The sequence below is a fragment of the Palaemon carinicauda genome, chromosome 6 (genome assembly GCF_036898095.1).
Source record: "Palaemon carinicauda isolate YSFRI2023 chromosome 6, ASM3689809v2, whole genome shotgun sequence".
Taxonomy (NCBI): domain Eukaryota; kingdom Metazoa; phylum Arthropoda; class Malacostraca; order Decapoda; family Palaemonidae; genus Palaemon; species Palaemon carinicauda.
In genome coordinates, this window is record NC_090730.1 from 169,886,311 (window position 1) to 169,914,242 (window position 27,932).

The following is a 27,932-nucleotide window of genomic DNA, read 5'->3' on the forward strand; positions in this document are numbered from 1 at the left end:
CCACTTCTGGAGAAGGTTCCTCTTCTCCGTGATGGCTTTCTCAACTACCTCTTTGACTACTACGTTTGGAAAGAGGTCTTTACCCCAGATGTTGGAAGATATCAGCTTCCTGGGTTCACATTTCACTGTTGCAGTAGCAAACACAAACTCCCTACAGGCTCTCCTAGCCTTCACAAAAGCATACAGGTCTTTTACTTAGGTGGCCATATGCATTTTAGCCAGGACCATGAGCATGTCTGGGGTACTTCGTTGGCCTGCACACATCTCTATGCAGTTTTGTAGGGATAAAGAGGCCGCAAGTCTCTCCTTTGTCTCTTGTTCCTTGCATAAGAGAAACTCAGAAAGTTTAGGGAGATTCTCGCTAAATTGTCGTCCAGCGATGTCCGCGTCCAGTTTCCCTACTGAGAAGGTTAGGTGGACTTCCTTCTATTTCTTCTCCTGCATGGGCAAGGCTAGTGATAGAGGCCTGCACTCCTCAAGTGCAGGGCATGGTTTGCCTGCCTCCACTGCCTTGGTAACAGATTTAAATGCCTTCCACGTAAAGGGGAATGCTGCTATTGAAGCAGGAGCAAGAAAGGTACGGTGTTTCTTGCTCAAGGCGGACACTTTCAACACCGAATAACCCGCCTTTCTAAGGCTACTTGACAAGAGAGCCTGTGCCTTATTTTGGTCGAAAACCATGACTTCCTTTGGTTCTGTCTCCTCTTTTGACATTGGTTCATGCTTCAGTCGAATGAAGCATTTAGGGAAAGCGTTAAAGCTTGACCAAAACTGGATGTCGTGTAAGGGGACAGTTCCCATCTTCTCTGAGATGTTGAATTTACCGTTCAAAATCGGCATAAGCTCCGCATACCTCCAGGGATTGGTTTTGGAGCAGGTCAGGAGGTCTTGGTCTCTGGGTTGCTTGAATGACCCTTGGGAGGCGATAAGTGGAGCTTCACGGAGCTCTCTCTTGAATTTCGCTTCCCTTGTTCCCCCTCATTTGCAAATGTTTTCCCTTAAATCCGTAAGATGGGCCAGCGCCTGGCTCGTGTTGTCCAATGGAGGGGTAGAAGGTGAAGATGTCTAGGGTAATGGCTCCGGGGCCGGCACAGACGGAAGGAATTCCGATATGACATCATAATCTTCTTCCAGAGGTGCCTCCCTGCCATCCGTCTCGATGGTTTTCTTGAGTCCTTCTTGGGAACACAAAACTGCCTTCCCTGGAATTTGATGGACTTTGCTTTCCTTATAACCAGTATGCTCCAGAGCTATAGGGTATACTCTTCTAATACGGGGTTGGAGTGTTGGAAGAGTTGAGGAAATGATGGTGGAGACATGACTAGTTTCCATCCTAGTCCAATCTTGATTGGGCCTTGGGCCCAAGGATCGAAGGTCCAACAATCTTGTTGGAGCCTCCCTCCTACCGGAAGCGTCTATTGCTTCGATTGATCGGAGGGTTTACCTCCTCGACCGCCTACCTGGGGCACCGCGGTCATAGAAACAGTGGGATGTTGTTGAGCAGGCCAAGGGAAATGTCTAGACTTCTTTGTCTTCCTTTTAGGTTGGGGACCCACATCCGGGGAAGACTTCCTCTTTGAAGAGATGCCCCACTTCTGGAGAAGGTTCCTCTTCTCCGTGATGGCTTTCTCAACTACCTCTTTGACTACTTCGTTTGGAAAGAGGTCTTTACTCCAGATGTTGGAAGATATCAGCTTCCTAGGTTCATGTTTCACTTTTGAGGTAGACAACGCAAACTCCCTACAGGCTCTCCTAGTCTTCACAAAAGCATACAGGTCTTTTACTTAGGTGGCCATATGCATTTTAGCCAGGACCATGAGCATGTCTGGGGTACTTCGTTGGCCTGCACACATCTCTATGCAGTTTTGTAGGGATAAAGAGGCCGCAAGTCTCTCCTTCGTCTCTTGTTCCTTGCACAAGAGAAACTCAGAAAGTTTAGGGAGATTCTCGCTAAATTGTCGTCCAGCGATGTCCGCGTCCAGTTTCCCTACAGAGAAGGTTAGGTTTTCCTAAGGCCAAGTCTCCTATTAAAGGATAATGGTTTGTATAGGAACTTTCTCTTTCCTAAGGCCAAGTCTCCTGTTAAAGGATAATGGTTTATATAGGAACTTTCTCCTTCCTAAGGCCAAGTCTCCTATTAAAGGATGATGGTTTGTATAGGAACTTTCTCTTTCCTAAGGCCAAGTCTCCTATTAAAGGATGATGGTTTGTATAGGAACTTTCTCTTTCCTAAGGCCAAGTCTCCTATTAAAGGATAATGGTTTGTATTCATGTAATAACAAATGTCAAATTTTTTAAGGATTTTTATTTTTGTAATTTTCCTACCTTTGCTAACTTCTAACATCTACCTCTCCTTAAGTCCTAGGTTTGTCAAGAGTGGGAGCTTTACTGAATGCCAGGAGGGTGGAGCTTACCTTCTACCTGCAATCAGCTATGACCACATTGTTAGTCTGTTTCAGCTTGCTGAAATTGTACTAATAAAGGAAGACACTTTTTATAGCCAGGAAAGATACAAATTCATGTATTTATAGCTAGGAAATATACAAACTAATTTCATAACTAAAATGATTTATATGCAAAATAATTTTGTTATGCTTGGAAATATAGAAGTTATGAATTTCCAGTGTTGATGGTTTGCTTTGATTTTCTAAACCATTCTCTACACTAAAATCAATTTTTTGAAAGTTACTTTTTTGAAGAGAAAAAATCATTATACATCATTTATCATCAAAAATTTATTGATCCAGGTTAGTTATTATTGCATTATTATTTTAAATAGGCTTTTATCAATAACTTGTCCAATTTTAGAAGCTGGAAGAAATATAAAGGATGTCAAGGGGATATATAGGTTAAATTAATGATTAAAAAAAAATTCAGGCTTTGGTCACATGTTTAATAATCTGTGAAATTAGACCTCATTAATTCAGGCTTAAGCAGTGGACCTGACTGTAAATGTGAAATTATAGACTTCAATAACTCAGGCTTAGGTCATAGATTTAATGTGAAAATATAGACTTCGGTAATTTAGGCTTGGATCAAAGATTCAATCTGTGAAATTATACTGTAGTACTGTACTCATTAAGTCGGTATTACATCTCTTAAGATTTAATCTATGAAATTATAGACCTCATTAACTCAGGCTGAGGCCTTAGATTTATTCTTATTCTGAAATTATACCTCATTAATTCAAGCTTAGATCATAGACCTGAGTATTATTGTGAAATTATAGACCCGATTAACTCGAGTTTAACTAGTGGGCTTTACTCTTTTTGTGAAATTATAAACCTCAATAACTCAGCCTAGGTCATAGAATTAATCTTATTTTGTGAAATTATGGACCTCATTAACTCAGGATCAATTCATGGGCTTGAATCTTATGAAATTATAGATCTCATTAACTCAGGCCTAGGTCACAATATAGGTCACAGTCTTATTGTGAAATTATAGACCTCAATAATTCAAGCTTACCTAGTGGGCTTTACTAAGAATATTGTGAAATTATAGACCTCATTAACTCATCTTAGGTCATAGATTTAATCTTATTTTGTGAAATTGTAGATGTCATTAACTTGGGCTTAGGTCATGGGCTTGAATTTTAGGAAATTATAGATATCATTAATTCTGGCTTAGGTCATGGGCTTGAATCCAGTGAAATTTTGGATCTCATTAACTCGGGCTTAGGTCATGGGGTTAAATCATGTGAAATTATAGATCTCATTAACTCGAGCTTAGGTCATGGACTTTAACCTTATGGGGAAATCATACACCTTATTAATTTGAATCTTAGTGAAGTGATAGACCTCTTTAAATCTGGGAAATTATAACCTAGTTTGCCATAGGCTATAAATTTAATGATAGCATTAACTTAGGTCATGGACTTGAATCTTTGGCTGGAACTGTAGTCATTATTTCTAAGGTCATGGATTTAATTTCATCTTTGAAATGATATCACTCATTACTCATCATTAATTTCATTTTGGAGAAATTGCAGCACTCGCAGGAAAATGATAGCTATTAGTAGTCTTAAGTGCTACTTCAATCATTCTGGAAGATTATAGCACTCTTTAACTACTTTCCTCTATAATATATCTTGAATGGACAATTCAAATTGTAATCCTTTTTTTAAAAAATTGACAATTTAGTGGGCATACTTCATTCTTGCTTGGTTTATAATTTATTTGGAACTGCAGTTAGAATGCTATTTTTCGATGGGTGATGTTAAAAACAGTAAAAGTTTACTTTAAAATTGATTTTGAAATTGGGGAAAATTCTGAAGCTCGATATTAATCAGTAAATAATTTGAACTTTATTTCAATACTATTAAAAGTAAGAGTAGCTTTAGCTTTTTAACCCTTTCAGTGCTGTCATTCGGCCAAATTTTTCAAAAATAGTCTGTATAGAGTTACAAGGATTTTCATATTAGCTCCAATAATATTTTATTTTATTTTGAAAAAATTTTTGAGCTTCAAATTTGTGTGTGAAATCATTTTCAAGACTTAAGTCTTACTGATATTGTTTTAATTATCATTTTGATTTTATGTATAAGAATGCTTTCCCTTTATTAAGATATTCCTACTGATTTCATACTTTACTAGATTTGAGAAAATGAAAAGTCTTCAAATGAAAAACTGAGTCATTAGTTCTTTTGATATATCATGAATATCTGTAAATAATTGAGACTAAATTAGTTATTGCTTTAACTTTGCTTTGAAAGTTCTTTAAATTTTTGGTTTAGCCTATGCTTTTTTCTGAATCAAATTACTTGATTTTGTATATAAAATTATATTTAAAGCTACATTTTGTTATTTGAAATAATTTCTATACCAAAGTGTCAAAGTTTTTCTTTAATTTGAAGTTGGACGTAAATTAATTTTGAATCTATGGATAGGATTTTTATAGTATATACTTGGTTTTGTAATTAAATTTATATTTCTTTATTTACAAGTACACGAGGAAAACAGGTTTATGCTTAAAATTCACAGCAGTAAAAATTACTTAAAGATATTTTGAAATTAGATAGAAATTATAAAAACCTCTTTAGTAATAACAATACTGTTTTAGTAATTTTGAAGTAAAATTCTCCTAATTCACAGTTTAGTCTTCTTGTTTTTAAAGTTTTGCTAATATGGAATATCTTAATACTGGTACAAATTTTAAAATCTCATCTGGATTGCTTTATATTACTTTAGTATGTAATGGTTTAGGTCACTTTAAGTAATATTGCATATGTTCTTGTAAGTTATTTTTTTATTTTCCATGGATTATTAGTAAATTGTTACATGTCTGAAAGTATTTGAGTAATCTACCATAGATCTTATGGTCTGGTTTTCTCAACTATTAAGACTTTTTGCCTTAGCGATAGGAATTGTATACTAATTCATAAATGTAAGTCTTGATATTTTCCTCTTTAGTAACCAGCTTTGAGAAAGTAAATTTCCCTTCAACATTTCAAATTAAATAGAATTTAGAATTTTTAGTGTTAAGTTTCGATAGCTGGATAATGTTACTTCAACATTTCATACGAGAAATAATTAGAAAATTTTACTTGACAATTCAGACTAAAAAAAAATTAGGAAGTGTTTCTTGACATTTCAGACTGGAAATAATTAGGAAATGTTACTTTTACAATTCATACTGGAAATAATTAGGAAATGTTACTTCAACAATTTTGAATAGAAATAGGTGGGATCAACATTTTGAATGTGAATTATTAGAAAGTGTTGCTTCAACATTTTAGAGTAGAAATAATCAAATGTTACTTTAACATTTCAAACTATAAATAAGGAAATGTTACTTAACATTTCAGGCTATTAATAATTAGGAAATGTTACTAATTTCAGATAGAAATAATAGTTACTTGACTTCCCACATTTCAGACTAGAAATGATTAGCAAATATTACTTCAACATCTCACACCAGATGTATTTAGAAAATTTTATTTCAACATTTCAGAGTAAAATTACTGTAATTGGTTTTCAAGCATAAGCTAGCCTACAACAAAAACGTAAACATTACATAGTTTCAGAATAATAGGAACCTTTTTTTTAGATTAGAAATAATTATTTTATAGTTCAGGCTTCAAAAAAAATAAGTGTTAGTTAAACCCATCATCTGGGAAAATAAGTTCTGAAAGGAATTATTCTTATCCTACTTTGAAAAAGTAACTTGATATAAGTTTTGTTTTTAAGGACATTTCGAGGAGTATTGTACTTGAGTAATAAGAAAAAAAAAATCTTTAATTAGATTTATCAAATGTTTAATGTAATTTTTAATTCTCTGAACCTGATCAAAAGTTACAATTTGTGGTTGTCATTTTATATTCTGAACTATGTAAAGACGTTTTTAAATATTTAACTTAGCTGGTGAATATATAATAGCTGCAACTCTGCGGCTCGACAGAAAACACACTCAAAAAACTCGCGAGCGATCGCTATGAAGGTTGCGGATGTGCCCACCAGCGCCAACTGTCGGCCAGATACCACTCTTGCATGTAAACAAAACCTTCAATTCTTCTCTGTCGACGTTGACGACAAGACGTATCAATACTCGCTGTAGAACCTGGAGTTTTCTCAACATATTTGGTGAAGTACTTCATTTTGGTTTGAGCTTTCGCAGTGCAGGTGTTTTATCTTCATCTTAAATCTTGAACTCGTTTTTGGATAGATTTAATTTTTGATGACAAGAGAGAGAGTATGGACTTTCTTTGACTTTTAAATGGCCGACCCTTCCCTTAGACGGAAGTGTGTTTTAGGCTTTTAGCAATTATCTTATAACGTTGTAAATTAATTATAGATTTTCCTCTATATATTTTATATCTCAACCGCCTTTATTAGGCCTCTTCGATTAACTTTCCATTTATAATAAACATCAAAATAAATTTTAATGATTTGTTTATATGCGACCTTTCCTGAGAGTAGGCGGTCCTAACTTGGAAACCGAAGTTAAACAACGTTGAGCCCTTTTCAATCGTAAATAACTTTTACAGAGCTAATGATTTAAAACTTATTAAATGAAATATTTTTAGTAAATATTTTATGATAGTTTTTTTTTCTTTGAATAGTCTTCGTACTGTTTCAAAGATGAACTAACGTTTAGTTTATTTATGCTACGCAGTTTGCGCTCTATCGTTACGATAGAGAGAGAGAGTATCACGGTTTCACTTTGCAGAAAGAGTAAATCGATTCTGACGTTTTGTTCTTTTTTCTTTCAAAGCTTAAATGTTTTAAAGACTATTTTAAAGGAACTTTTAATTGAAAAACCTTTCAGTTTTTTCCTTTGGTCAAATAACCTGTTTATTGACGAAAGGTAAGTGGGCTCTTCTCTTCGATGCGAAATCAAGAGAGAGAGAGAGAGAGAGAGATAGAGACGGAGAGAGAGAGGAGAGAGAACGTTCCGATCTTTATCTCGTCCCAAGCGAGTAACGTTGTTCTCGAGTTACTCTCGTCCCTAGTCTCTGTACGGGGAGAAAGGATACAGTGAACCCTCGTTTATCGCGGTAGATAGGTTCCAGACGCGGGCGCGATAGGTGAAAATCCGCGAAGTAGTGACATCATATTTACCTATTTATTTAACATGTATATTCAGACTTTTAAAACCTTCCCTTGTACGTAGTACTGTTAACAAACCACCCTTTAATGTACAGAACACTTAATGCATGTACTACAGCACCCTAAACTAAAACAGGCACAAATATTAAAGGCGATTTTATATCATGCGTTTCCTAAACACCTAAAAAGCACGATAAAAAATGGCAACCAATGTTTTGTTTACGTTCATCTCTGATCATAATGAAGAAACAAACTCATTTAGTGTACACATATATGTATAGGTTAGTTTTTGCATCGATTATATTGATTATACAGTACTGTATGTTGATTTTTTTATTACCAATGTTTTAGTTTACGTATTTTTCTTAGGACTTCCAAATGAAATCTTTTTCTTTATGACGCCGCCTGAAACGACGGCGTGTACGCTCAGTAAACAACCACGCTCAGAACAAACAAGGCATTTAACGCGCATGATGATAGTGATAAATAATGATACAGTACATACAGTATTTACAGTAAAAGCATTTACAAAATATGTTACCTTACAAATATAAATTATACAGTACTTGTACGTAGCAAAGCAGGAAAACAATTTGAGAGAGAGAGAGAGAGAGAGAGAGAGAGAGAGAGAGAGAGAGAGAGAGAGAGAGATTGTTTTACGTACGTAAATGTAAATTTTAAACAAAAAAAATATGATAGGTTACAACATGTAGACTTTTAAAACCTTCCCTTTAACTTAATGCATACAGTACGTACATTACTAAACTATAAAACAGGTTAAAGTAAAAAATAAAGATTGTTACTGTACTCACCACGAAAGAAGTTGAAGAAAAACTTGAATGGTGATGGCGATGAATTTGCTGCACAGTAGAAATGATGATGATGAAGCTGATGATGTGTTCTACTGTGCAGTCAATGATAGTATTTTACGTCTCTTCAGACGGAGGTGTCTTTTCCTGGGACACCTCTTCAACTTCTTCCTGGGAAACTTCTTCAATTTCTTCCGAAGGCGTACTAGCAGGAGGAACTGGCTCTTTTTTGCGAGGCTGGAAGAACATTGTGATCGGAAGTTGTTGCCGCTGCTTCTTTTTTCGATCCAAGAGCATCCTGTAGGGAGTCATGATGTCATCGACCTTATTGGAGAATTGCATCGAGCGAACCATATCCTCGTCCCACTCTTGTAACATTTCTTTCGCCTCCTTGATATGGTTGCAGAACTTGGCAAGCCGTTCTAATGTTAAGCCCGTTTCTTCGACATTTTCTTGGGTCTCTTCCTGGGTACCCTCACTCTCTTCCTCACTTGCCGATTTCGTCAGGTCTTCGAGGTCTGCGTCTGTTAGGGGCTGGGAATGGCAGTCCAACAACTCGTCGACGTCTTCAGTCGTCATGTCGCCAAACCCGTCACCTCCAATTATGGCAGCCAACTGCACAGATTTCCGTATTGCAGAGTGTTGGATTTCCGACTGAGTAAATCCCTTGTCGTCGTAAACAATATCGGGCCACAGCTTCTTCCAGCTCGCATTCACGGTTGCAGGTTTCATCTCTTGAAGTGCCTTTTGAATATTCTGCAGGCACGTGGCTATGGTGTACTGCCGCCAGTACGCCTTCAAGTTGAAATCTTCATCCTCGTCATCTTGGGCAGCATCCACACATGCAACGAGGTCCGCCAAGGTATTCTTCGTGTAGAGGGCCTTGAACGCCCTGATAACCCCCTGGTCCATCGGTTGAATTAATGACGTGGTGTTGGGTGGCAGGAACTCAACCTGAACGCCCTCACGCGACAGGTCAGTTGCGTGTCCACCAGCGTTATCCATAAGGAGAAGGATCTTGAATGGCAAGCCCTTCTCTAAGAGATATTCATGGACTTGCGGGATGAAACACTGGTGGAACCAGTTGGAGGTCAGCATCTTCGTAATCCATGCTTTTTGATTATGCATCCAGTACACGGGAAGGAGATTCTTATTTTTATTTTTCAAAGCGCGAGGATTTTTCGACTTATAAATAAGCCCCGGCTTTAACAAAAATCCAGCAGCATTGCCACACATCACGAGGGTAACGCGATCCTTGAATGCCTTAAAGCCAGAGGCTTTGGCTTCCTCTTTGAACAGGAAAGTTCGCGACGGCATTCTCTTCCAAAACAAGCCGGTTTCATCCATATTAAACACTTGTTCCGGCTTGTATCCACCTTCAGCGATAATGTTCTTGAAAGTCTGGTTCACGTAAGTTTCAGCAGCGTCAGTGTCAGCGGAAGCAGACTCCCCATGCAGGGAAACGCTTTTCAGGGCGAAGCGTTTCTGAAACTTCGCGAACCATCCTTTGCTTGCGGAAAAACGTTTCTGAGGCTGGGAATCAGTGGATGTCCCTGGTTGAGGATCATCTGCATCATCATCATCTTCAGCATGGTTGCCGTCGTCGTCTTTAGGTTCCTTTGCAGCAAAATTCTCATATAAGCTCAAAGCCTTTGTTTGGATGGTGTTCGTATCCAACGCTATGTTCTTCTTCCGGCAGTCGGCAATCCACACAGCTAAAGCACCTTCCATGCGTACGATCGTTTTAATACGCGTTGTAACGACTCGCTTCGCTGATCTGCTAAAGGTGATTGCAGCCGTCTTTCTAATGTTCGCCTCGTCCTTTTTGATATAGCGAACGGTGGATTCGTTGATGCCAAAATGGCGGCCGGCGGCCGCGTAACTTCTACCATCTTTTAACATGTCGAGAAGCGTAACCTTCTCAGCTATCGTCATCATCCTTCGGTGGCGTTTAGGCTCACTACCAGCCTTACTAGAAGCAGAACGCTTGGGAGGCATTGTACAGTAGGATTTAACAGAAAGTTCAACAAAAAGTTCAACTTAAAACAGTCGCACACAGCACAGATTAAACTTCACAAACTTAAGAACGTCTACTCAGCAATACGCGGAAAGAGAAAGTGAACGATCCAGCCCCGCGAGAACTTTGATGCTGCGGGTAGAAGATGCGGGCAAAACACCAATCACAGGCTAGATAACAAAACTTGAGTTTTGATTCGTCATCTATCAGCGCTTGAACCAATCACAACCCGTCTTACAGTACTATGATGCGTTGGTTACTCATAGAAGATGCCCCGCGCATAATGAACGTACGTAGATTAAGTACAATACCGTAATAATAATAAATAATGATAATAATACTGTACAGTAATAATAATAATAATAATGATAATAATAATAACAATAATAATTTTATTAACAACAACAACAATAATAATAATAATAACAATAATAATAAAAATTTACGTACGCTATTTTACGCCTCTCTCTCTCTCTCTCTCTCTCTCTCTCTCTCTCTCTCTCTCTCTCTCTCTCTCTCTCTCGTACGCTTACAGTATTCGAAATGTGATTTTTGCAATAAAGAATATTATTGGATGCAATACTGTACTACGTACGTATACATACAAAAGATTCATGGAAAAGAAGCAGATCCATTACAGTACACACCATTCTAATATGGTATGACTGCATCTGATTTGCGTTTCATGTTCGATTTAATTTTACTACGTACTGAATTATCGTATGATCACATTCTCTTTTCGTGTTTTATTTCTTTCTGTGCTGAATTATATATCATATGTAATGCAATGAACAATCAGTAAGAGCAGATATTACTAATTACAGTATTAATGGAATTACAGGTAACAAAATATCGTATTTGGTTGTCTTCAGATTTCGCGGTATTTTCGAATTTTCCGGAAAATCCGCGATATGTATATATATATGGGTTATGGGAAAACCCCGCGAAGTGGTGAATCCGCGATTGTCGAACCGCGAAGTAGCGAGGGTTCACTGTAAAACGTTTTTAGTTTTTATTCTCGTCCCAAGGCTCTGTACGGTGAGAGATTGAAAACGTAGTTTTGAATGAACTAGTGTTTAGTCTCTTCCCCAGCCACTGATTTTTTTTTTTTTTTTTTTTTATCTTAAAATATGAGAAAGTGATTGTACCAACTGTGATGTATGGATCGGAGTTGTGGGGAATGAAAGTGATGGAGAGACAGAAATTGAATGTGTTTGAGATGAAGTGTCTGAGGAGTATGGCTGGTGTATCTCGAGTAGATAGGGTCAGGAACGAGGTGGTGAGGGTGAGAACGGGTGTAAGAAATGAGTTAGCGGCTAGAGTGGATATGAATGTGTTGAGGTGGTTTGGCCATGTTGAGAGAATGGAGAATGGCTGTCTGCTAAAGAAGGTGATGAATGCAAGAGTTGATGGGAGAAGTACAAGAGGAAGGCCAAGGTTTGGGTGGATGGATGGTGTGAAGAAAGATCTGGGTGATAGGAGGATAGATGTGAGAGAGGCAAGAGAGCGTGCTAGAAATAGGAATGAATGGCGAGCGATTGTGACGCAGTTCCGGTAGGCCCTGCTGCTTCCTCCGGTGCCTTAGATGACCGCGGAGGTAGCAGCAGTAGGGGACTCAGCAGTATGAAGCTTCATCTGTGGTGGAAATGTGGGAGGTTGGGCTGTGGCACCCTAGCAGTACCAGCTGAACTCGGCTGAGTCCCTGGTTAGGCTGGAGGAACATAGAGAGTAGAGGTCCCCTTTTTTGTTTTGTTCTTGTTGATGTCGGCTACCCCCCAAAATTGGGGGAAGTGCCTTTGGTATATGGATGGATGGATCTTAAAATATGTTTACTGTTTTTTGCTGGTATTAATGTGCTTACATTATACGACTGATTTCGCAATTACAACCTTTTGATGAGGGTAGAATTGCGTGCTTCAGGTAGAAATCAGTTTTATTCATACCTAATGTGAATTGTTAAAAAATTCGATTTCAGTGAAACAAAACAGAAAATCGTAGTGATAAAGTGATATTGCGCAAAGTGTTATCAGTGTTGCGACCGAGGGTTCGTCTGTTCGTGCCTGTCGTTCGCCTAGTCCGGGACCTCTTGCAAGCTCCCAAGCCCAGGGGAGAAGTAATGTCGTACGACTTATGGGTTCGAGAGGCCTTGATCAGCGAACAGACGTTCTCTCTATGGTATCAGGTGTATCTTACCAAGATCACCCCTACCATAAGGCGAGAGAGACGATTTTCTCCTCGTCATCCGAAGGCTTTTCGCATAAGAAACCGTGGAACAAGGTTTCGAGGCCCTTTAAGCGAAAGTCAGTCCTTTCAGGACAGGTCCAGCGTCCTGGTTTTAACTATTAGGACAGCTCTGACCCTATGCAGTCATCGGAAGACTGCTCGCCGCCTAAAAAAAGCGTAACACAGACTCCGAGAGTCTTTTTGTAGGAGAGGTTTTGCGGTCACAGACGTTACCCTCGTCTCTTACCGCAACCATTCCCGTTGATCCTAAATGGGTTGTACGGCAAGACATGCAGAATAAGCTTGCCTCCCTTATGGAAGACTATTCTGCCGATAAGTCCGTTGAGCCTAGCCGTTTATCTCATCGAGATCCTGGCCTTCAGCCACCCTAACGTTCCTTTGTGCGTCCTGTTGACGTTGGCGTAGCCAAGTCACGTCAGTCAGGTTGTTTAGAACCACACTCGATGCGGTCTCGTGTGGATTTTCAGCCACATTTGGACGTTAGGCCACTTGCTGATGCTCCTGTTGACGTTCAGGACGTTCGCCAACAATCGGAGTTGACTTGTTTTGACGCTGAGCGTCAACCTCCGCATTCTAGAGTTGTTTTGACTGCTCAGTCTAGGCGGTCAAAGCAGTCTCGAGTGGACGCTGTGCGTCCTCACGCACCTGTTGTTGTTGACAGTTCACAGACTGTCAAGCAGTTACATGACGTTGCGTCCTGGTCCGCTACTAATGCACCAGTGCGTGTGGACTCTGCTTGTAAAGCATTGCCACCACGGTAGGTCTCTCCCTTGCTTGAGACTCGGCTATTATCGGACAAGGTTCCTTCAGATGAGGAAGTTGCTGTTCCCCCTCCTACTGATATTCCCTTGAGGACTCTGTCAGACGGAGAGGAGCCTAAAGCTGCTTAGCCCTCTATGGACTTTAAATAAATCATGCTGATTTTTAAGGATCTTTGTCCGGATCTTTTTGTAACTGCTGCTCCTCGTTCGCCTAAACGTCAGAGCTTACACTAGGCCTAGCTACTTCGAAAACGTTGTTTTATAAGCTAGTGCTCTCTCGCTCTTCTAAGAGAGCTTTACGTTTGCTAGGCGACTGGTTTATCACCAGGAGGAGTTTGGGGGAGACAGCCTTTGCTTTCCCTTCTTTTAAACTGGCTTATAGAGCGAGAGTCTGATAGGAGTTCCTGCCTCTGCCCAGATAGACTTCTCAAACCTCATAGACTCTCCCTGGCGCCTGGCCATGAGACGCTCCAAGATTTTACAGGTCGTCTTCACAGCTATTTTCGAGCCTTTGAAGTTTTGCTGTACAATTATGTCATGCATAAACAAGGCTTTCAGGGATGGCTCCAATGATCTGACAGCCACGTTCTCTGCAGGAACAAGTCCCTCAGGGAAGGCTCCAATGATTTGGCAGCCATGTTCACTGCAGGAGTACGTAAGAGGCAAGTGCGCTCAATGTGTTCATTGTCAAGACAAACTTCACGATGAAGTCTACCAGGCTGTCTTGACAGCATTTATGGAAGGCGACTGGATGGTCTCTCTCGACCTTCAGGAGGCATACTTCCACATTCCTATACACCCGGATTCCCAACCGTTTCTGAGGTTTGTTTACAGGAATGTGGGGTACCAGTTTCGAGCCCTGTGCTTTGGCCTCAGTCCTGCGCCTCTCGTGTTTACGAGGCTCATGAGGAATGTGGCAAAATCCCTCCATCTATCGGGGATCCGAGCCTCCCTGTACTTGGACGACTGGCTTCTCAGAGCATCGTCCAGTCTTAGCTGTCTGCAGGATCTACATTGGACGTTGAGTCTGGCCAGGGAGTTGGGACTTTTGGTCAACCTAAAAGTCCCAACTGATCCCATCCCAGATTATTCTATATTTGGGGATGGAGATTCGCAGTCAAGCCCTGCTCGAAGTCCAACTAATGCTGAAACGAAACGTTTATTCAGTCAGGAGTTGGAACAGTCTCCTAGGGGCTCTCTCATCCCTGGAGCAGTTTGTTTCACTAGGGAGACTACACCTTCTGCCACTCCGGTTCCATCTAGCCTCTCACTGGAACTAGGACAAGACATTAGAGACGGTATCATTCCCAGTCTCTGAACCAGTAAAGGCATGCCTGAAATGGTGGGACAGCAATATCAGTCTGAGAGAGGGACTATCCCTAGCAGTCAAGAACCCAAACCACGTGTTGTCCTCAGACGCGTCGGATTTGGGTTGGGGTGCGACCCTGGACGGTCGGGAATGCTCGGGTCTGTGGATCTCAAGTCAGAAGAGCATGCACATCAACGGCAAGGAGCTATTAGCAGTCCACTTGGCCTTGATGATATTAGAAAGCTTCTTCGAAACTTAGTGGTAGAGGCAACTCAGACAACACCACAACTTTGGCGTACATCTCCAAGCAAGGAGGCACACACTCCTTCACGCTGCTCGAGATCGCAAGGGACCTTCTCTTATGGTCAAGAATTCGAGGCATCTCCCTGTTGACGAGATTCATCCAGGGGGACTTGAACGTCTTGGCAGACTGTCTCAGTCGGAGGGGTCAGGTGATACCCACGGAATGGACCCTCCACAAGGACGTGGGCAAGAGTCTTTGGGCTACTTGGGGTCAACCCACCATAGACATCTTTGCCTCCTCGTTGACCAAAAGGTTACCAATCTTTTGCTCTCCAGTCCTAGATACAGAAGCAATCTACATAGACGCGTTTCTACTGGATTGGTCTTTTCTGGACTTATATGCATTCCCACCATTCAAGATAGTCAACAAGGTACTGCAGAAGTTCGCCTCTCACGAAGGGACAAGGTTGACGTTGGTTGCTACCCTCTGGCCCGCGAGAGAGTGGTGCACCGAGGTACTTCAATGGCTGGTAGACTTTCCAAGAAGTCTTCCTCTAACGGTAGATCTGTTACGTCAGCCCCACGTAAAGAATGTCCATCAAAGCCTCCCCGCTCTTCGTCTGACTTCCTTCAGACTATCGAAAGACTCTCAAGAGCTAGAGGCTTTTCGAAGGAGGCAGCCAGTGCGATTGCAAGAGCTAGGAGAGCTTCTACCATTAGAGTATACCAGTCGAAGTGGGAAGTCTTTCGAGACTGGTGCAAGTCAGCATCTGTGTCCTCGTCCAGTACCTCTGTAGCCCAAATCGCAGATTTTCTTTTACATCTGAGAAAGGTTCACTCCCTTTCAGCTCCCACGATTAAGGGCTACAGGAGCATGTTGGCTTCAGTCTTTCGACATAGAGGCTTAGATCTTTCCAACAATAAAGATCTCCAAGATCTCCTTAAGTCTTTCGAGACCTCTAAGGAACGTCGTTTGGCACTCCTGGATGGAACTTAGACGTGGTCCTAAGGTTCCTCATGTCAGACAGGTTTGAGCCATTACATTCAGCCTCCCTGAAGGATCTCACCCTCAAGACACTTTTCCTAGTGTGCTTGGCTTCGGCTAAAAGGGTCAGTGAACTTCATGCCTTCAGTAAGAACATCGGCTTTTCTACAGAAAAAAGCCACTTGTTCACTTCAACTTGGTTTCCTGGCCAAAAATGAACTGCCTTCTCGTCCTTGGCCTAAATCTTTTGATATTCCTTGCTTATCAGAGATCGTAGGCAACGAACTGGAAAGAGTATTATGTCCTGTTAGAGCTCTTAAGTTTGATTTAGCTCGTACTAAGTCATTACAAGGGAAATCTGAGGCATTATGGTGCTCAGTTAAGAAACCTTCATTGCCTATGTCAAAGAATGCTTTGTCATATTTTATCAGATTTTTTTAATACGAGAAGCTCATTCTCACTTGAATGAGAAAGACCGATGTTTGCTTAAGGTTAAGACGCACGAAGTTAGAGATATAGCAGCCTCCGTGGCCTTCAAGCAAAATAAATCTCTGCAAAGTATTATGGACGCGACTTTTTGGAGAAGCAAGTCAGTGTTCGCGTCATTTTACTTAAAAGATGTCCAGACTCTTTACGAGGACTGCTACACACTGGGTCCATTCGTTGCAGCGAGTGCAGTAGTGGGTGAGGGTTCTACCACTACACTTCCCTAATTCCAATATCCTTTTAATCTGTCTCTTGAAATGTTTTTAATATTGTTTTATGGGTTGTTCGGAAGGCTAAGAAGCCTTTCGCATCCTGGTTGATTTGGCGGGTGGTCAAAGTCATTTCTTGAGAGCGCCCAGATTAGGGGTTTGATGAGGTCCTGTTGTATGGGTTGCAACCCTTGATACTTCAGCTCCTGGGAGTCTTTCAGCATCCTAAGAGGATCGCTGGGCTCCGTGAGGAAGACAGACTTACAAGGCAGAGTAATCGTCTAAGTCAACTTCCTTACCAGTTACCTATATATTTTGGTTTTGTTATATTGATAACTGTCAAAATGAAAAAACTCTTAGCTTATACGCTGTAAACTTAATTAACTCTGGTCTCTACCCACCGCCTTGGGTGTGAATCAGCTATTATATATTCACCGGCTAAGTTAAATATTTAAAAATATTTTAATTATAAAATAAATTTTTGAATATACTTACCCGGTGAATATATAAATTAAATGACCCTCCCTTCCTCCCCAATAGAGACGCGCTGGACGAGAAGAATTGAAGGTTTTGTTTACATGCAAGAGTGGTATCTGGCCAACAGTTGGCGCTGGTGGGCACACCCGCAACCTTCATAGCGATCGCTCGCGAGTTTTTTGAGTGTGTTTTCTGTCGAGCCGCAGAGTTGCAGCTATTATATATTCACCGGGTAAGTATATTCAAAAATTTATTTTATAATTAAAATATCATTTTTTTTCAGACGAGATATTTTTTTTAGAATTAATGAAACTCGTCAAGGATTTTATGCATTTAGGTTTTTGAACACCAGTTTCCTAAATTAGTTATAAATCATGGAAATTTGTCACTGTAAACATTATGGCTTCCAGATGAGATCCATTTATTATCTATTGTCATGTTTGTTGCCTGTTATATCATGTTTAATGTTATATTTTGTTTTACAAGTTTCTCTTTGGCCCTGAGGAATTCTCTTAATAGATTTAACAAGCATGGTCTGTATGGAAAGAAATTTTGACATAAGTACTTCAGTGAGAACTTTTAACCTTAAGCCACATTATTAATAGTTACTTCATAACATTAAATCTTTTTCTTTTTATGCCTTTGGTTTACTGACCTGCGGCTTCTAATAGTTAACTTTTCCGTTTTTTTACTTTCAATTTAATTGTTTAGTTTTAATTAGGACTCCTCTTTGAAGGAACCCTCAAGTATCCTCCTCCTATTCTTCAAACAATTATTTTAAGATGACATTTGGGTCATTCTATGATAGATTTTAGTTTTTAAATCGACAGTATCATGTCCACCATCACCACACATTAAAAAACAAGGTGTTTACTTGTAAGTTTTAATAACATTAAGGCAATGGGTATCACCAACATTGTTTTCTAAACGAATTTGTAAACTCAGATTTCGTTTCATTATTTGTATGAAAGGCCATTATTTACGATTACTATCCTTATATAAAGCTCAGCAACTCTGTAAGTTGATTATATCTTTTATTCTGTAATGTCTCATACAATTTAGAAATGTAACAAAATTCAATTATTATTTCCTTTAATGGTTGGCAGCTGTCATTACATTCCTAACTATAGTTAATATTTCGTGCAGTAAAAGTAGGCTAGCAAGTCATGCTCTATGTACCCTTATCCATGATACACTTTTCGTCCTTTTCATTAATGATTAATTGAATTTCAATCACTTTTACCTTTATGGACCATAGCATTTACTGTAGGTAACTTGAGATAATTTTTACATCAAACTGGTTTGCCTCGAGTTTGTTAACTTGTGCATCAATTAAATTGTTCCCAGAACAATACATACCAAGATTTTGCTTTCAGTTTCTCAGTCTTTTCTTGGCAGAGGATTTTATTTTTATGATGTTGCTTACATATCCAGTTTTTCGTTATCTTTAGTAATGAAGTTTTGTTGGCCTACTGCTTTCGAAATTAAGTTATTAGGAATTTCTGCTTTTCGTCGGAAGAACGCCTTTGGTAAATGATTCTCTCTCTCTCTCTCTCTCTCTCTCTCTCTCTCTCTCTCTCTCTCTCTCTCTCTCTCTCTCTCTCTCTCTCTCTCTCTCTCTCTCTCTCTTTTTTTTCTTTTTCTTTCTTTCTTTCTTTTGATTGCTCGGATTATTTAAATGTCTTTTGGATTTCTCTTATTATTTTATAATACTTGGAATGTCATTGTTTATATCATTGCTCTCTACCCCTTGATATTTCTTCCAATGTTGTGCTTGTTACTAGGTACTAAGTGGTAGTATGTTTATTTATTTTTTTTATTATTTCCTTTGTTTCTGAATTTTGCTATCCATGTCTCCCTAACCTGATACTTAATTGTATTGTTTCTCCTTCAGTTTGGACAGTTAAGGGGATTAAACACTATTTTCATCTTATTTGATATCTTTAATCTTAGTTTGCCATTACAGATCATGTAGGCATTCAGGAGAGCCTTAAAAAACAAAATTTCTCCCAGCGTCAAGTATAAGAAATTTCTCATTGCCAAATGGAAACTTGTAAAATTGTAGTATATAATGTGATGATTGTTTCTTAAAATATGATGTATCAGTTCTCATTGTCTGTACTTACTGGAAAGGAAAAAAAATTAAGAAAAAAAGAGAAGCCTCTAGGCCAGCATTGCATTGGCTCCAGGAAGGAGATTTGGGTGCCTTCAGGAGGTGGTAATCAAGCCAATGCCATTCAATTGGTGGTACAAGGACCAAAAACCTGAACAATGTAATATGGAAGTCAAGAGTTGGTTGTCATGGAAACTGAATGATAGAAAAGCCACATTTGGTAAAATTCTTTTCCTCCAAGGTAAGTCTGTTTTCTTTGTAATTGCTGTAGGTGTGGTCCGTTTTCTGTTTCTGGAATGTTAAACAGGAGTGTTTCCAGTAATGATTTGCTTAGAAATGGGAGATTTGGAGACTTGCATATATTCAGCTGAGACTTTTTTATCAGAACTTTTATTGTAATGTGAATTATTATAATTTTACCCTCAAATGTCTTGGCAAAATGTTTTATTTTGAATGAAGACTTGTATAAATTGGCTTTAAAACTTTAGGGGGAAATGTCTAATTTTCTTTGAACTGTTTACTTAAATATATTCTGGAAAAAGACTTGAGTAACACTTGCTTTAATGACTTGTGAAAAACTTTTGTATCTAGTTACGCTTTTGCAACACTTTTAAATCTAAAATGATTTAATAGCTTTATAGCAAATTAAGATATGCATGAAAATCGTAAATTTAGGCATCGTAATCATCATGCTCGGAGATTGCCTTTAGTATTTCTATATGTGCTTGCTAAATATTTTGTTTAATCACGAATCATATGATTTTACCAAATGCTATATAGACAGTAAAAATAAGTTGTCACGCAGCTTGCCAAACTTGTTTAATCACGAATCTTGTTTTTCCAAAAGTTAAATTTATATTGATAGGAATAAGTTGCCACACATCTTGCCAAATGTTGCAAGTTAAAAGAAATAACTCCCCTTGAAATGAATTTACTTATGGGTAAGCTCATGATGTTATCCTTCGTCTTGTCACAGGACTTTTTGATACACCTAAAGACTCTCTGGCTCATTTAAAAGGGGGTACCAGCTTGTAGCACAAATGTTCCCATTTCATCTGAATTGTGCATCAACGACTGTACGTGAAATAAAGAAGGGATAAAAAACCACAATGTCCATATTTAGTGTCTGTAGTGTGAAGTTCTCATTGATATTCTATTGTCAAGATTTTAAATAGATTTGAGATGGTTGAAAGGTAGTGAGAATACGTGAAATTAATTTGATAAAAAAAAATTGAGTTAACCGAAAATCATTGTTTGATTATAGCCAGAGCATTAAGTTGAGATTTCATCTTTAGAATGAGATGTCATTAACGATATTCTGTTGAGATTTAGTGCTTGAATTTAATGTCATTGAGGATGTAGTTATTAAGATTTGATTAAATTTAATATCAGGCTTTAGTATTATGTACGTGGGTCAGTATATACTGTAGTAAACTGTAAAATCTTGTGTAATATTACCTTTTTAAATATTAAACTTAGCCGGTGAATATATAATAGCTGACGTCTCCGACGGCTCGACAGAATTCAAAAACTCACGAGCGATCGCCATGAAGGTAGCGGGTGTGCCCACCAGCGCCAACTATCGGCCAGATACCGCATATACATGTAAACAGCTCCAGTTCTTCTCTGTCGGTTCGCTGTTTCAAAGATGAACTAACGTTTGGTTTATTTATGCTACGCAGTTTGCGCTCTATCGTTACGATAGAGAAAGAGAGAATCACCGTTTCACTTTGAAGAAAGAGTAAATCGATTTTGACGTTTTGTTCATTCTTCTTTCAAACTGAAATGTTTTAAATACTAATTTAAAGGAACTTGTTAATTTTCAATTTTCTTAGTCCTTTCAGTTTTTTCCTTTGGTCAAATAACCTGTTTATTGACGAAGGGTAAGTGGGCTTTTCTCTTCTGTGTGAAATCAAGAGAGAGAGAGAGAGAGAGAGAGAGACGGAGAGAGAGAGAGGAAGAGAGAACATTCCGATCTTTATTCTCGTCCCAAGCGAGTAACGTTGTTCTCGAGTCAGTTTTTTTACTCTCGTCCCAAGTCTCTGTACGGGGAGAAAGGATAAAACGTTTTTAGTTTTTATTCTCGTCCCAAGGCACTGTACGGTGAGAGATTGAAAACGTAGTTTTTAATGAACTAGTGTTTAGTCTCCTCCCCAGTCACTGATCCTTTTAACTTTATATATTTCCGTTTTATTCGATATATATATTTACTGTTCTTTTTGCTTGTATTAATGTGCTTACATTATACCACTTATTTCGCAATTATAACCTTTTGATGTAGGGGAGAATTGCGTGCTTCAGGTAGAAATCAGTTTTTATTCATGCCTAATGTGAAATTATTGAAAAATTCGATTTCAGTGAAGTAAGTGCAAAAACAGAAAATTGTAGTGATAAAGTGATAATTGCGCAAAGTGTTATCAGTGTTGCGACAGAGGGTTCGTCTGTTCGTGCCTGTCGTTCGCCTAGTCCGAGACCTCTTGCAAGCTCCCATGCCCCAGGGAGAAGTAATGTCGTAGGACTTATGGGTTCGAGAGGCTTTAACCAACGAACAGACGTTCCCTCTATGGTTTCAGGCGTGTCTCGTCAAGACCGCCCCTACCATAAGACGAGCGAGACGGTTTTCTCCTCGTCATCCGAAGGCTTATCGCGTAAGAAACCGTGGAGCAAGGTTTCGAGACCCTTAAAGCGAAAGTCAGTCCCTTCAGGACAGGTCCAGCCTTCTGGTTGTAGCCATTGGGACAGCTCTGACCCTGTGCAGTCATCGGAAGACTGCTCAACGCCTAAACAGAAGCGTAACACAGGCTCCGAGAGTCTTAGTGTAGGCAAGGTTTTGCAGTCACAGACGTTACCCTCGTCTCTTACCGCACCCATTCCCGTTGATCCTAAATGGGTTGTACTGCAAGACATGCAGAATAAGCTTGCCTCTCTTATGGAGGACTATTCTGCTGAGCAGGTTCACGATGATCCTCGCCGCTTAGCTGATCGAGATCCTGGCCGTCAGCCGCCCAAACGAGCCTTTGCTCGTCCTGTTGACGTTGACGTTACAAAGTCACGTCAATCACGTTTTGTAGAGCCTCACTCGATGCAGTCCCGTGTTGACTTTCAGCCGCTTGTGGACGTTCAGCCGCTGCCGCATGCTCTTGTTGACGTTCAGGACGTTCGCCAACCAGCGAAGTTGACTTGTTTTGACGTTGAGCGTCAAGCACCGCAGTCAAGAGTTGTTTTGACTGCTCAGTCTAGGCAGTCAAGGCAGTCTCGAGTTAACGTCGAGCATCCTCCCGCACCTGTTGTTGTTGCTGGTCAGTCCTTTAAGCAGTTACATGACATAGCGTCCTTGACTGCTACTGATGCTCCTTTGTGTGTGGACTCTGCTTGTCAAGCATTGCCACCACGGCAGGTCTCTCCCTTGCTTGAGACTCGGCAATTGTCGGACGAGGTTCCTTCAGATGAGGAAGTTGCTGATCCCCCTCCTACTGATATTCCCTTGGGGACTCTGTCAGATGGAGAGGAGCCTAAAGCTGCTCAGCCCTCTATGGACTTTAAATAAATCATGCTGATTTTTAAGGATCTTTGTCCGGATCATTTTGTAACTGCTGCTCCTCGTTCGCCTAAACGTCAGAGTTTACACTAGGCCTAGCTACTTCAAAGCCGATTGTTTTCTAAGCTAGTGCTCTCTCGCTCTTCTAAGAGAGCTTTACGTTTGCTAGGCGACTGGTTGATCACCAGGAGGAGTTTGGGGGAGACAGCCTTTGCTTTCCCTCCTTTTAAACTGGCTTTTAGAGCGAGCGTCTGGTATGACACGGGAGAAGTTCTCGGCTTGGGAGTTCCTGCCTCTGCCCAGATAGACTTCTCAAACCTCATAGACTCTCCCTGGCGCCTGGCCATGAGACGCTCCAAGATTTTATGGTCGGCTTCAGAGCTAGACCATCTCCTGTTAGGAGTTTTTTCGGGCGTTTGAAGTTTTGCTGTACAATTATGTCATGCATAAACAAGGCTTTCAGGGATGGCTCCAATAATCTGACAGCCACGTTCTCTGCAGGAACAAGACTATCAGGGATGGCTCCAATGATCTGGCAGCCACGTTCACTGCAGGAGTACGTAAGATGCAAGTGCGCTCAATGTGTTCATTGTCAAGACAAACTTCACGATGAAGTCTACCAAGCTGTCTTGACAGCATTAATGGAAGGCGACTGGATGGTCTCTCTCGACCTTCAGGATGCATACTTCCACATCCCGTTTCATCCAAACTTTCAACTACATCTGAGGTTTGTGGACGGAAAAGTAATGTACCACTGTCGAGCACTGTACTCCGACCTCATTCCTGCTCCTTTTGTTTTTACAAGGCCCTTACAAAATGTAGCAAGCTTTCTACATTTTTTGAGGATTCAGAGCCTCCCTTTATTTTGACGACTGGCTAATCAGGGCGTCGTCATTATATCGCTGTCTGGAGAGCCTCTAATGGACATTAGACCTAACCAAGGAGCTAGGTCTCATAGTGAACGTAGAGAAGTCGTAACTTACAGTATCCCATCCCAGACTATTCTTTTTTTGGGAATAGAGATACTGTGTATGATTTTTCGACCCTTTTCGTCTCCCGCAAGAATGGAACAAGCTCTGTTAAAAGTCCTTCACTTGCAAGAGAAAAACAGTTGCTCTGTAAGAGTTTGAACTAGCCTCGTGGGAACTCTTTCATCGCTGGAGTAGTTCACTCTCTGGGGAGACTCAACCTATGCCCTTTCCTATTTCACCTAAACATTGGAACAAGGAGAAGGGCTTAGTGAGTATCTCTTTCCCAATCTCCAACTCAGTCTAGACATGTCTGACTTGGTGGGACAGCAACATCAGACTTCGAGAAGGTCTTTCTCTTGCGATCAAGAACCCAAACCATGTGTTGTTTTCAGATGCAGCGGATTTGGGTTAGGGAGCTCCACTGGACAGTCTGGAAGGCTCGGTTCTTTGATCCACGGATCAAAAGGAACTCCTTTTAAGGCAGTAACATCTCTCCTTTGGCGAGATTTGTGCAGAAATGAATGTCTTGGCGGACGGCCTCAGCAGAAGAGGACAAGTCTTCTCCATGGAGTGGACGTTGCGAAAAGCTATGGATGACATGGGGTCTACCCACCATAGATCTTTTTGCTACTCTCTCTGACAAAGAGGCTCTCGACTTACTGCTTTCCAGTTCCAGATCCAGAGGCAGCTCACATAGACGCTTTCCTGCTGGACTGGTCTCACCTGGACGTTTATGCCTTTCCTCCTTTCAAGGTCCTAGACAAGGTGCTGCAGAAGTTCACCTCTCACGAAGGGACTAGGTTGACATTGGTTGCTCCACTCTGGCCCGCGAGAGAGTGAGTAACAGAGGTACTTCAATGGCTGGTAGACGTTCCAAGGAGTCTACCTTTAAGGATGGATCTCTAACGGCAGCCACGTAAGGAGTCTTCAGCAAAGCCTCCCCGCGCTTCGTCTGACTGCCTTCAGACTATCGAAAGACTCTCAAGAGCTAGAGGATTTTCGAAGGAGGCAGCCAGAACGATTGCGAGAGCTAGGAGAGCATCTACCATCAAGGTCTATCAGTCGAAGTGGGAAGTCTTTAGAGACTGGTGCAAGTCATCATCCATTTCCTCTTCCAGTACCTCTGTAGCCCAAATTGCAGACTTTCTCCTACATCTGAGAAATGTTCGCTCCCTCTCAGCGCCCACTATTAAGGGCTACAGGAGCATGTTGGCGTCTGTGTTCAGACATAGAGGCTTAGATCTGTCCAATAATCAAGATCTCCAAGATCTCCTTAAGTCCTTCGAGACCTCTAAGGAGCGTCGTATGGCAACTCCTGGATGGAACTTAGACGTGGTCCTAAGGTTCCTAATGTCCGACAGGTTTGAGCCATTACATTCAGCCTCCCTGAAGGATCTCACCCTCAAGACGCTTTTCTTAGTGTGCTTGGCTTCGGCTAAAAGGGTCAGTGAGATCCATGCCTTCAGTAAAAACATCGGCTTTTCTACAGATAAAGCCACATGTTCACTTCAGCTTGGTTTTCTTGGCCAAAAATGAACTGCCTTCTCGTCCTTGGCCTAAGTCATTTGATATACCTTGCCTGTCAGAGATCGTAGGCAACGAGCTTGAAAGAGTGCTGTGTCCAGTTAGAGCTCTGAAGTTTTATTTAGCTCGGACTAAATCCTTACGAGGTGGATCTAAGGCTTTGTGGTGCTCAGTTAAAAAGCCTTCATTGCCTATGTCAAAGAATGCTTTGTCATATTTTATTAGATTTTTAATCCGAGAGGCTCATTCTCACTTGAGTGAAAAAGAGCGTTGCTTGCTTAAGGTTAAGACGCACGAAGTAAGAACTATAGCAACTTCTGTGGCCTTTAAGCAAAACAGATCTCTGCGAAGTATTATGGACGCGACCGTTTGGAGAAGCAAGTCGGTATTCGCGTCATTTTACTTAAAAGATGTCCAGACTCTTTATGAGGACTGCTACACACTGGGTCCATTCGTTACAGCGAGTGCAGTAGTGGGTAAGGGTTCTACCACTACATTCCCTTAATTCCAATATCCTTTTAATCTTCTCTTGAAATGTTTTTTAATTGGGTTGTACTGAAGGCTAAGAAGCCTTTCGCATCCTTTTTGATTTGGCGGGTGGTCAAATGTCATTTCTTGAGAGCGCCCAGATTAAGGGTTTTGATGAGGTCCTGTTGTATGGGTTGTCGCCCTAGATACTTCAGCTCCTGGGAGTCTTTCAGCATCCTAAGAGGATGGCTGGGCTTCGTGAGGAAAGCGGACTAACAAGGCAGAGTAATCGTTAGAGTCAGCTTCCTTACCAGGTACCTATATTTATTTGGGTTTGGTTATGATATAACTGTCAAAAACTCTAAGCATATACGCCGTAAACTGTATTAATTCTGGTCTCTACCCACCACCATGGGTGTGAATCAGCTATTATATATTCACCGGCTAAGTTTAATATTTAAAAATGATATTTTGATTATAAAATAAATTTTTGAATATACTTACCCGGTGAATATATAAATTAAAGGCCCCCCCCTTCCTCCCCGATAGAGACACAGCGGGATGAGAAGAACTGGAGCTGTTTACATGTATATGCGGTATCTGGCCGATAGTTGGCGCTGGTGGGCACACCCGCTACCTTCAGGGCGATCGCTCGCGAGTTTTTGAATTCTGTCGAGCCGTCGGAGACGTCAGCTATTATATATTCACCGGGTAAGTATATTCAAAAATTTATTTTATAATCAAAATATCATATTTAAAACTTTTCTATTAATTCCAAGCTTTTAACAATCTAGAAATTTTCACCTACTGATTTCCAGTTTCACAGCTATTACTCTTTAATTGTTTGGTTGAAATTCCCTCAAAATATTCTTAACTTTCCTGTTTTTCTTCTGAAGTTAGAATTAATTTCTACCAAAAAGATTCTCTTACAATGTATGAGTTCTGACTTATGATTTACAGCATTTTGGTAAGAAAATTTGATCACATGTTGGTACTTGAAAAAATACATTCTAAAGCAGTAACACAAATACCAGTTCAATTATTTGTAAATATCATGTTAATTACTTTTTGTTGCCTGCACATATAGATTAATTTTATTGCCAGTGGTTCAAAATTGTTCGATTTCTAATATTTTTTATTTGCAACTGCTTTCTATACATTTTTAAGTACTGAATTCTTGAAAATAGACTCCCCTTTGTAAAATGCTCTTCCAGCACAATATTTTGTTACGTTAATCTTTACTAAGTATTATTTTATCCATAACTGCTTTATATACATTTTTCAAGTATGAATTCACAAAAATAGTCGCCTCTTTGTAAAATGCTCTTCTAGCACGTTATTTTGTTACGTTAATCTTTACTATTTTACCATTACATAATATTCCAATCCATATCTTCCCTACGTATTTTCGCGTTATTCTGAACACTTTTTTTTTTTCTGTGTTTTCTTATTGCATTGTTTCGTCATTCTCATTACTGTACATTTTTAAACTGGTTTCACAAGTTCTATTGTATTCAAAGAAAAGGGTACAAAAGTATTTTACTGTAACCCCACGTTTAATTTTTGTAATTTGCCAGTTCGTTAATTCCCAATGGCTTATCTTTGGTCATGTTTTAGAACTTTCAAACCAGTTTCCTTAGAACCCGATTACTTTCAGTTGGTTTGGCTCATTCGTAAAAATAGTTTAAGCTTACAATTGTTTTTATAACCAGCATATTTTCAATGTGAGGATATGTAAACCATGAAACATGGACATCTTATTGTGAAATCTCTCTCTCTCTCTCTCTCTCTCTCTCTCTCTCTCTCTCTCTCTCTCTCTCTCTCTCTTTTTTATTTGATAAATATAGGTAGATAGTATTGTGTAATTGCATTTCGCAAAAAATAATTAGTTCTAATTTGTTGCTCTGGCACAATAGTAGCAAATGAATTGGTAATATTTAACAGCATTAAATCTCAACAATGTAATTTATTTGAATGATGAACAGGTAAATAACTAGCTTATTTCTGTTAGGAAAGTTTAGTAGTTAAGGTCATTTCATATATTGCTTGCCTTGATATATACTGTATGTAAGCTGATGTAGGGGATTAGTCTACACGTTTCCAGTTTAGGGTATGTAAAGAACAGCTATCGTAGAATGTTTATGTAGTATTGTACTAAGTTGAATGAATGTCTTTATATCAATTAGAAAATTAATACAACAAACTATTTACAGATTTTCTGGATATTGAAA

At 39.9% G+C, this 27,932-nt stretch overlaps 1 long non-coding RNA gene across 5 annotated transcripts in view; it reads left to right on the plus strand.

Annotated features, from left to right (window-relative positions):
- Positions 1-5,147, plus strand: part of LOC137642825 (uncharacterized) — a 206,897-nt gene extending 201,750 nt beyond the window's left edge. For 2 of the 5 annotated variants that reach the window (XR_011044865.1, XR_011044866.1), the window contains one exon: positions 2,360-5,147. This is a non-coding gene — a long non-coding RNA (uncharacterized lncRNA). The remainder of the gene's footprint in view (positions 1-2,359) is intronic. The other 3 variants (XR_011044864.1, XR_011044863.1, XR_011044862.1) reach the window with 2 other exon arrangements.
- The last annotated feature ends 22,785 nt before the right edge of the window (positions 5,148-27,932 follow it).